Raw genomic sequence first — 9,360 nt, 5'->3', positions numbered from 1 at the left:
TACTTAAAATTTGAGTTCCCTTTTCATCATTTACGCTGTTTCATTGTCCCAGCTGAATTAAATACAAAAGTAAGTCAGTGGGATTTAAGCACATGCCTAAAGTTAAGCATGTATTTGAATGCTGTCCTGAACTAGATGGCTGTCCTGAGTTGAGGCCCAATTCAGTACTAAAATTCATGTGTGTGAAAGTGCCTTTAAATCAATGGGAGTTGGAGGCTTTTGAAAATCATGAGTAAAATTGAAAATCATTTCTGAACCAACTAAGTATGTAAACTGCCACACACGAAGTTGAATTGCTAGAGAGGTGGAATAAAGAGCGCCTGGGATGAAGGAAAACACAATGTCAAGATACGAAGTGTACAGGCAGCAGCATTTATTTTTATTGCTCTTTTAAAGACTCCATTAATACCATATTTTAGTATTAAGTGGAAGAAAGTGAAATAGGTTACACCGGTCTTTATCTTTTTCTGTAATGTGCACACACATTCTTCATCGTATATTTTGGTGTATATAAGTGGCTGGTAAGAGACTTAGTGCTGCACTAGAATTAATCAAGGTATTTATCCAGAAAGAAGATGGTTTAAATTTTCTAAAGATATAACATCTCGTGTCTGTGTTGGAATTTTAGGTGTGTGTATCTGTCTCTGTGTGTGTGTGCATATATACACACACTTTATATATATATAAAAAAAATTTTAAAAAAGCTGGCTTTTACATAAGTTCTCTGTCTATTCTCGTTACCCTGTAAATGTTAACTGTAGATCTGTTTGGATAATAACTGAGCTGGCTATGCCAAAATAGAACCTCATTTTTTCTCACATACAGCATTACAGGATACGTGAAGCTTCTTAAAAACTCAGCTACCCAATCAAGTGATTTTGGTCGCTGTAGTTTCCAATATTCAGTGCTTAGCAGATGCTGCAGGATAGGGTAGTTAAAAGGAAGACTGAAGAGAGGAGTGACTGAGAAGTATTAAGTATGATATCTTTCAAAGTGATAATTTAGAGGAATGGAAAGAATTCCTACCAGTTTTGGTGTCTTTGTGAATAGGAACTTTGTTTTTATAATTTCCTGATAATATTTTGCTTCTGCAAAAAAAAAATGAATTGGGTAAGTAAGCAACCATGATTCTAAAATAAACAATGGAGAGCCAACAAGAAGCAAAAAAGGCATCTGGCCATTTTCCCACCAAGGACAGCATGGATGTTTGGCTAAGGTGCCCTCCATTTGCCTTCACAACTTAGAAGAAAGATTAAGAAATATGTCCAATTTCAGACATCTTTGTTTAAAGTAAATACGAGCCTTTGTGAAAGGCACCAGCCTGCCAGTGGATGTCCTCTGTTTAAATCACAGACCAAGTCATGTAGCATGAACAGTGCTGCAATGCAAGCACATATGCACACCCCTATTCAACTAATGTGCCAGAAGATTGACCATAGGGAATAACCTCAAAAGATTAAATTTCATGTAATTTAGACGCCATGACCCTTCAAGCCTTGTTCTGTCCTTACACTTCCAACAAGGCTGCTAACTGAAAGGTGAATATTTGTCCAGCATGACTTCAAATAAGGCCTCCCAACTCTTTTGTTCTTTGGCTACCACACAATTTTGGTATATTAAAAGCCTTGACTAACTTGTGATCAGTGCTAGAGTTAAATAAGTGACCTGAAGGTAAAAGGTGCAAATCTCAATTACAGTAACTCCTTGCTTAACGTTGTAGTTATGTTCCTGAAAAATGCAACTTTAAGCAAAACCATGTTTAGCAAATCCAATTTCCCTATAAGAATTAATGTAAATAGTGCGGGGGTTAGGTTCCAGGGAAATGTTTTTCACCAGATAAAAAAATATATAAGTTTTAAACAATTTAATACTGTATACAGCAATGATTGTGAAGCTTGGTTGAGATGAAGTAAGACGGTGGGATATTTCCCAGGGATTGCCTTACTGCTAAATGATGAACTAGCACTGGGCGGAGCCCTCAAGGGTTAACACGTTGTTAATGTAGCCTCACACCTACAAGGCAGCACAAATGGAGGGAGGGGAGACAACATAGCAGACAGAGACACACATCCTGTGTGTGAGAGAGAGCTGTGCATTGCCCCTTTAATTATGCTTAGCCCCTCTAAGTACATTGCCCTTTTAAGTAGATCAGCAAGTTGAGACAGCAGCTGGTGCCAGCAAGCTCCCTCCGTCCTGAGCCCCATTGTCCCCCTCCCACCCGCTCTGTGGAGATGGGGTAAGCAAGGAGCAGGGGGACACCCTGACATTAGCATCCCTCTTCTCTTCTCTCCCCATCGCCCCTGCACTGTAAGCAGGAGGCTCCAAGGCAGAGGGCAGGAACAGCACATGGCAGTTGGGGGAGGGACACCTGAACTGCCCAGCAATTGATAGTCTGCTGGGCAGCTGCCGTACAGGGAACTTAAGGGAGCTGATAGGGGGCTGCCAGCTCACCCTGCTTCCAAGCCCCCACCAGCTAGCTCCTACGGACTGCTCTTCCTGCAAGCAGTGGACAAAGGCGGCTGCCAAACAACGTTATAAGGAAGCATTGTGCAACTTTAAACGAGCATGTTCTCTAATTGATCAGCAACGTAAGAATGAAACAATGTTAACCGGGGCGACTTTAAGTGAGGAGTTGCTGTACCAGTCCCCAGAGCCATCAAATCATCTCCCATGCATACTTAATAAGAGATCAAGTGGGTGAAACAGCAGTAATATGGTATCACCTTCTAAATTAACTTGTGGCTCAGGTGTTTGTGTAGATTATGCTTTGACAACAGCTTGTCTTGTATTAGCAAAGTAAAGGAACCCTCCAACCCTAACATTCGTAATAGCTACCTGTTCCGCACAGAAAGGTGGATCTCTTCTTGATTCCTTGTAGGCTACTGAAAGTTGGTACCACTCCTCACCCTTTTGAATGCTCGTATTCCTGCACATCCTGTAGTTTCCTGCTCAGCTATAGATACAGCTAGGTCTTCACCTTGATCCCAAAACCAATTAATTTCCAGGTTCATTGTTGCGCTGTGCAGGGACCGTTGGAGAGATTTGGCCAGTAAAGATTTCCAGTTAATAGCGAAGGTGAAAATGTTTTGTATGCCAAATGTATTCTTTAGCAAGTCAGCCTGGGTGACATTTGTCCTTGAAGTGCTGCTGTGTGTCCATTCTGTCACTGCACTAGCACTTGTGTGTGGGCACCGTCCTGTGATTCGAGAACAGAGTATGTTTTGCAAGGAATGTGCTCCCAGGCACAAAAAAATGTAACAAGTGCACGACACGAGGTTTAAAAATAACCCTTCCATCGTAGCCTACATTCTGACCAGACCAATTCCACCGAGAAGAGGTAGAAAATGTATCGCTGACAGAGAATGTTTGTGGTCCTCAAAGTGCCCATTCTTTTTTCTAGAATGGAGATGATTTGCTGTATCTGCACCCGGATTTAAAATTTCTTCTTCCCAGTTTAGAAATCCTATTTTCAGAAAATTCTGAAATAAAGGCACTTGTACATGGATTTTCTTTTCACCTCAAGATTCAATAAAGATTTGCCATGGCCTCTCATTGCAGAGAAGCAAGGGCTTGACATGACCTGTGGCCTTTGCTCCCTCTTTTATTTATCCTGTACACATCTGCTGGCAGAGAGATTAGTGGTAGGATGAGGCGGGTATGGGTGTGTAATTATTAGTTCTCACAGAAGCCCAACATTGAGGTAATTTCCTGGGTCATCTCAACCCCTCCCTAGTAGCACGGCTGGCCTCCTACTCTAGCCTGAGGGAGTGAGTTCTAGCAGCCTGAAAGGGGAACGCACTGAGGTGAGTACAAGGATTTGAACTAGAAAGCACAGGTTGCCAGATCTTGCAATTAGATCAAAGGGGAGGAGGCGTTTAAGGGGCCCAGCACTGACTAGAAAGAGAATATTAGGGGAGGAGCCGAATCTGAAAGGCTTATAAAGGCACCTGTGGTGTTTGGTCTTTATTTAAATCCGTCCCTCTCAGTCTTGAGTTTCACTCCCCTCGAGTACGGAACTTGTGCTGAAAAAGAAGTTCATGATGAACAGTTAAGTGTGCAAGCTTAAGGGTCGGAGCTCCAGAAAGAGCCAACAGAGTGGCATTACTTGCAAAAGTTGCACCATCCACTCCCATACCCTGAGCGTGGCAAGTCAGTGGAGAGATCCTCTCAGAGGACAGCATAGAGAACCGTGGCACAGGCACATCAAAAAGGTGTCTTGCCACCCCTTGATTGGTGCAAGACATGCTCTCCCCTCTCCTAAAGTGGTCTTACATTCATAGATCCCACGGCCAGAAGGGGCCACTGTGATCACCTAGTCTGACCGCCCCACCCCTGTAGAACACTTCCTCTTCCTCAGTATTGCTCATGCTATGCCCATTGTCCTCACCCCAAAATGCAAATCCATTTAATTCATTGCTTTGAATCATTTCAGTTCCTCTCTTCCTTTCCTCAAATACACATTTCCCCACCCCAATGGCTGCCTACTGTCTTTCAACTACTGCACTTTCACATGTTAATTATCTTGAACAGAGGTGTTCTAAAAAGAAAAGGAGGACGTGTGGCACCTTAGAGACTAACAAATTTATTTGAGCATAAGCTTTCGTGAGCTACAGCTTAACACGGCTGCTACTCTGAGAGGTGTTCTAAGTCACTCAAGCTCAGGGCCTGCTGTGCTTAAAAGGCTGCAGCATTCCTTCTCCTGTTGGCGTAGGTACTCCACCTCCCTGAGAGGCGGAAGCCCTCCTGTTGAGATAGCACTGTCTACTCCAGGAGTTAAGTCAGTATAACTGCATCAGTAGTTATACTGACGTAAGTTTCTCATGTAGAGCAATCCTGAGTCTGCTTTTAAAGGCACAGGCTTTATATAAAACAGTTCATTCTTAATGTTAATTCTACTCTATATCCAAAGAACAGATTAGTCAGCCAGTCAAGGGTCCCACTGAAAAGACCCAGTAATCATATGAATTAAATACTAGTGGGGAGAAAAGGTGCTACAATTTTACTGTGGAAGATTATGCATCAGGATCAAGCTCACTAACTGAAGCAGTAATGGACAAGGGATTACCACCTTTTTCATATACAAAGTTGAGTGGTTCCTGCTCTGTAGAGGTCATTGATGATGGTCATCATCTGAAAACCGGGGAAAGATTAATTTAAATATGCAAAGCTTTGTTTTCCTTACCTATAGGTACGTACAGATTTGAAAACAAAACCGGAAAGTAAGTCCATACTGGTTGTCTTTGAGAAACAGAAGTGAGAAAGAGCTTAGTTTACAGCAAGCTTGTTGGAGAGCAGCAGCAAAACTGTAAATTGCACTGAAAGACAGTGAATGCAGCTCCTTCTGCTGTCTGTTACTAAAAGGGTGGATTGAATAGCTCATGGGTTCTGACCGATGATAGAGCTATGGCGTAGGCTCTACCTGGAATACCATCCATTTCTCTTTCCAGAGGACAGAGCTATGTAGTGCAGGTAGGAAATGCACAATATGTCATCCACCTTGAAAGCAAAATGCCCAAGTTCGATAGGTTTCTTGTTGTAACATTCCACTTTTCCAACTCAACCAATATATGCTTTTTTAGCTTTAGTGTTGTTAATGCAACAAATGTATTAGATCTCTGATAATGAAGAAGATGTATGCACTACTTCATTTTCCATTACCTCAATCCGAATCTACAAGTGCTGGACTGGCACCAGAATTGAGAATCAATGAATCATAGAATCGTAGAATGAAAAGGGAGCATACATTTTCTGGTAACCACTTTATGGGAAATCTGTGAAAAGCAGTGTTTACAGAACTCATTTGCTATTTGTCCACCATGTGAAATTAAGAGTACTCTCCTCTAACTTGCTTGGCCTCATTTAAATAAAAACCACTTTCTCTACAATATTTTAGCATGTCCCACATGCTCTTCTCATAGGCTATCCATTTCTCCAACCTTTTCCGAACATTTGATAGTGATCGGGTTTTTCTATACTATATGCAGTATTCAGTAAGATTGCTGTTTGTCTTAATTTCAGTGGGAAAGGGGACTACTAGAAATACAGTAGAAAGATTTTGCTGGCTAATGAAAGTGAATCATACCCATAACAAACTGAATTTTACATACAAAACTAAACATTGGAGCACAGATGTCACTGATAGTAATACCCAGCATGTAGATCTTTTAATAACTGTTTGGTAGCATGTTAAAGGGACAATGTCAGGTAGCTTAGGCCCAAATTCGAGTTTATGAAAAAGCATTTATAAATCCCTTAGCAACACTTACAAGTGTTAAAAAAAACTTGAAATGAAAAAATTAGTTGAATTCAAACCCTCCCAATACAATGGTTATAGCTCAAACATGGTGCTAGTTCAGCTAAACCTTAAAGTGAAATTGACTAGAAACAAAAGTGAAACTCCTCTATTTTCACAAGAAGGGTTCCAGAGTGTCAGATCCCTGTGCATGAAAAACATTGGTAATTTATAGCATTGTTATGATTTGTATTATGGTGGTGTCTAGAGGCCTTAAATGTGACCAGGGCCCATTGTGCATGGTGCTGTACAAACACATAGTAAGAAACAGCTTCTGCCCCCAAGAGCTTACAGTGTCATTAGACGACACAGAGAAAGGCAGCATTTTGCAGGTGGGAAACTGAGGCACAGAGATTAAAGTACTTGCCTAAAGTCACATAGGAAGTCTATGCCATAGCAGGAATTTGAACACTGACTGCCACACAGCCCGTTTTCTTCCCCTTGTGGATGTGACTCTAGGGTCAGTTACTCTACATAATGTACATTCTCAGGGTATGTCTGCACTGTGATAAAACACTCCTGGCTGACCTGTGTCAGTTGACTTGGGCTCAGGTTGCAGGGCTATAAAATTGCCATGTAGACGTTCGGGCTGACGCTCGAGACCGGGCTTTGGGACCCAGGGCTGAGCCCAAACATCTACACTGCAATTTTATAGCTCTGCGATCCCAAGTCAGCTGACGTCGGCCAGCCACAGCAGCATAGACGTATCCTAAAACTACTTAGCAGAGATTATTAGGTGATTCAGTATTGTTAAATTTGCGCTCTTAGCTGATAAGTCATTCTTCACTTCCTGCCCTCTTTTATGGCATTGCTGTTCCTGCAATTCACCGCACACGTAGTGGCAATTCATGCCGTGGATTCAGCGTTGTCTATATAGGCCTTGATTCTGCAAGCCAGGGACTACTTTTCTTCAGTGGGTCTCCTCTGGGCTCAGGCTTACGGTGCAGTGGGTTTGCTGTGTTTACCTGGAAAGCCTCAAGCTGACGTTCATTTTACAACCTCTTGAAGATGAAAAGCAGTTGCTGTTTTCTTGATTCTTATCTGGAAAGGTGAGGAAAACAGAACCAGGTCTGGGTGGCCTGAATGACTGTTTACTCTGCACCTGCTTGTGGATCAGGAAGGTTTGGGTATGTGAACCTGCCTTTTTAACTGCATACCCTTTGTCTTCAGCTGATGTTTTTAACTTGCACTCAAAACACTGGTGGGTGGAGCAAGTTAAATAAGAACTGAAAGTCTGACTGCATCAGTCAACTCTCTGTGTTCAAGACAGAAGCACAGTGGGATGGTTATCCAGAAGTTTTTAAAGCACAGCTCCTGAACAAATGACAGGATTCAATGAGCCTCTAAGGAGTAAAGAGAAGTGGGTTGCTAGTATGTTTTTTCTGGGGGCTGTAAGCAGGGAACAGGACTCACACATGGAATTGATCCTGCAGCTGGGGCAATGGGGCTGCAAAGGGCTGCTGTGTTATCAGATCCAATTGCCCAATCTGGGCCTATGTCTGTAAAACAACCTGCTCTAGAAATGAGTTTTTATCACTTATTATTGAAATTACTCAAGAAAAATCTTTCTTAGAAATGACTCAGTGCTGGAAGATCCAAAAAAAGAGCTACTTTGGGGGTGGGGCAAGTTATTGTCAATATGTGGGACTGAAGTGTGCAAATACCTACATCATAGACCATGAAACTCAACAAAGATAAGGGTGGAATCCCAAACTGGCACAGTCAGAGCAATCAGGCAGTACAGTAATCTATGCAGAATAGAAACCAGGCAGTTCTTTAGCTGTGGAGAAGACCCATGAGCAAGTTCTTTGCTGGCAGGTAACTACTCTATCACTGCTAGAACTACTGAAATTGTGGGCATGCTTATTTGAAAACAGTTCTGAACTGGAGAAAATCAGAAGATGGTAATGCCACCAGATGGCAGCTCTTCCTAGCAATCTCAAATTACGCTTGTTACATTTCTAAATTACTTTAGACGGAGGGTCTGCAAACTTTTACATTGAAAGAGGGTAGGACATGTGTCCCATCTGATTGCCTCATTAACAGTTTATGGTCAACATGAAGATGTGCTGGCTTGTGTGTGTGCGCGCGCCTGCGTGGGTGTGCATGGATGCAAAGAGATCTGAGATCTGTAATCTGAACAATGTCCTCATGGTGCTATCTGAGCGTTATACTGTTGTGGGGAAGAGCGCTGGCCTACAGGCTAGAGTGCATATCTCCAGATAAGGTAAGGACCTCATTAAAATGAAAAGGAATGTGTTTGTCTAAGAAAGCAGTCTGGTCTGGATCTCTGAATTGGATTCTCCAATCTTGTCATTCTGAGGACTGCCCTGTAAGGGGAAGAAATCCTCTCATGGACCTACACCCTCTCCCGTTACCTCAACCTCCCCCCCTGCGTCTTCCCCACAACACTGCTTGGCTCTCAAAATATTTCATTCTGCGGATCAGTTTGAAAATCACCTACACCACAAACTGTACACCTTCAAAATATCTAGGTCCATGGAATTTGACCCATGGCTTGTTTTTTTGTTTGTTTTTTTCATTTTTTTTTTTTTAAGGAGAGGTAGATGCTCTTTTGCTCCTTATGGAACATCACAGGAACTATCTGGGGAATGTCAAATAGTTATTACTCTTAAGAGTAGCAGTCAGCCCATAAATGGCTGTCTGGAAACAGTTTGCTTTATTGCTTAATAGGACTAAGTACTACTGCTTGGTTCTAACCTTACCTATGCCGCTGACTGGTTGTATGGCCTTGGGTAAGTCAGTCAGGCCTGGATACTTATTGAGGCTCTTACCTTCCATTGAAATCAAATCCTTTATGGATCTGAGCCTAACGTCTGTCACTTTCCCCTGGTTCCTTCCTATCCCAGTTTGGCCAGGGGCAACTTGTGTTTTAACAAACCACCCAGAAATCTGGGATAAAAGCATGAGTTTGATTCCCTCCGTGGGCTTCCTGTGCAAGCAGCAGAAGGTCAGGAATGGCATAGTCCTGTCATGCTGCTAGGAGAGTGTTGCATCTCTGCATTCCTGTCTGGAACTGGCCAGTTACTGCACCAAACACATTGTGA

The sequence above is a fragment of the Chelonia mydas genome, chromosome 14 (assembly GCF_015237465.2).
Source record: "Chelonia mydas isolate rCheMyd1 chromosome 14, rCheMyd1.pri.v2, whole genome shotgun sequence".
In the NCBI taxonomy this organism is placed as follows: Eukaryota; Metazoa; Chordata; order Testudines; family Cheloniidae; genus Chelonia; species Chelonia mydas.
Note: the sequence above shows the minus strand (reverse complement) of the source record.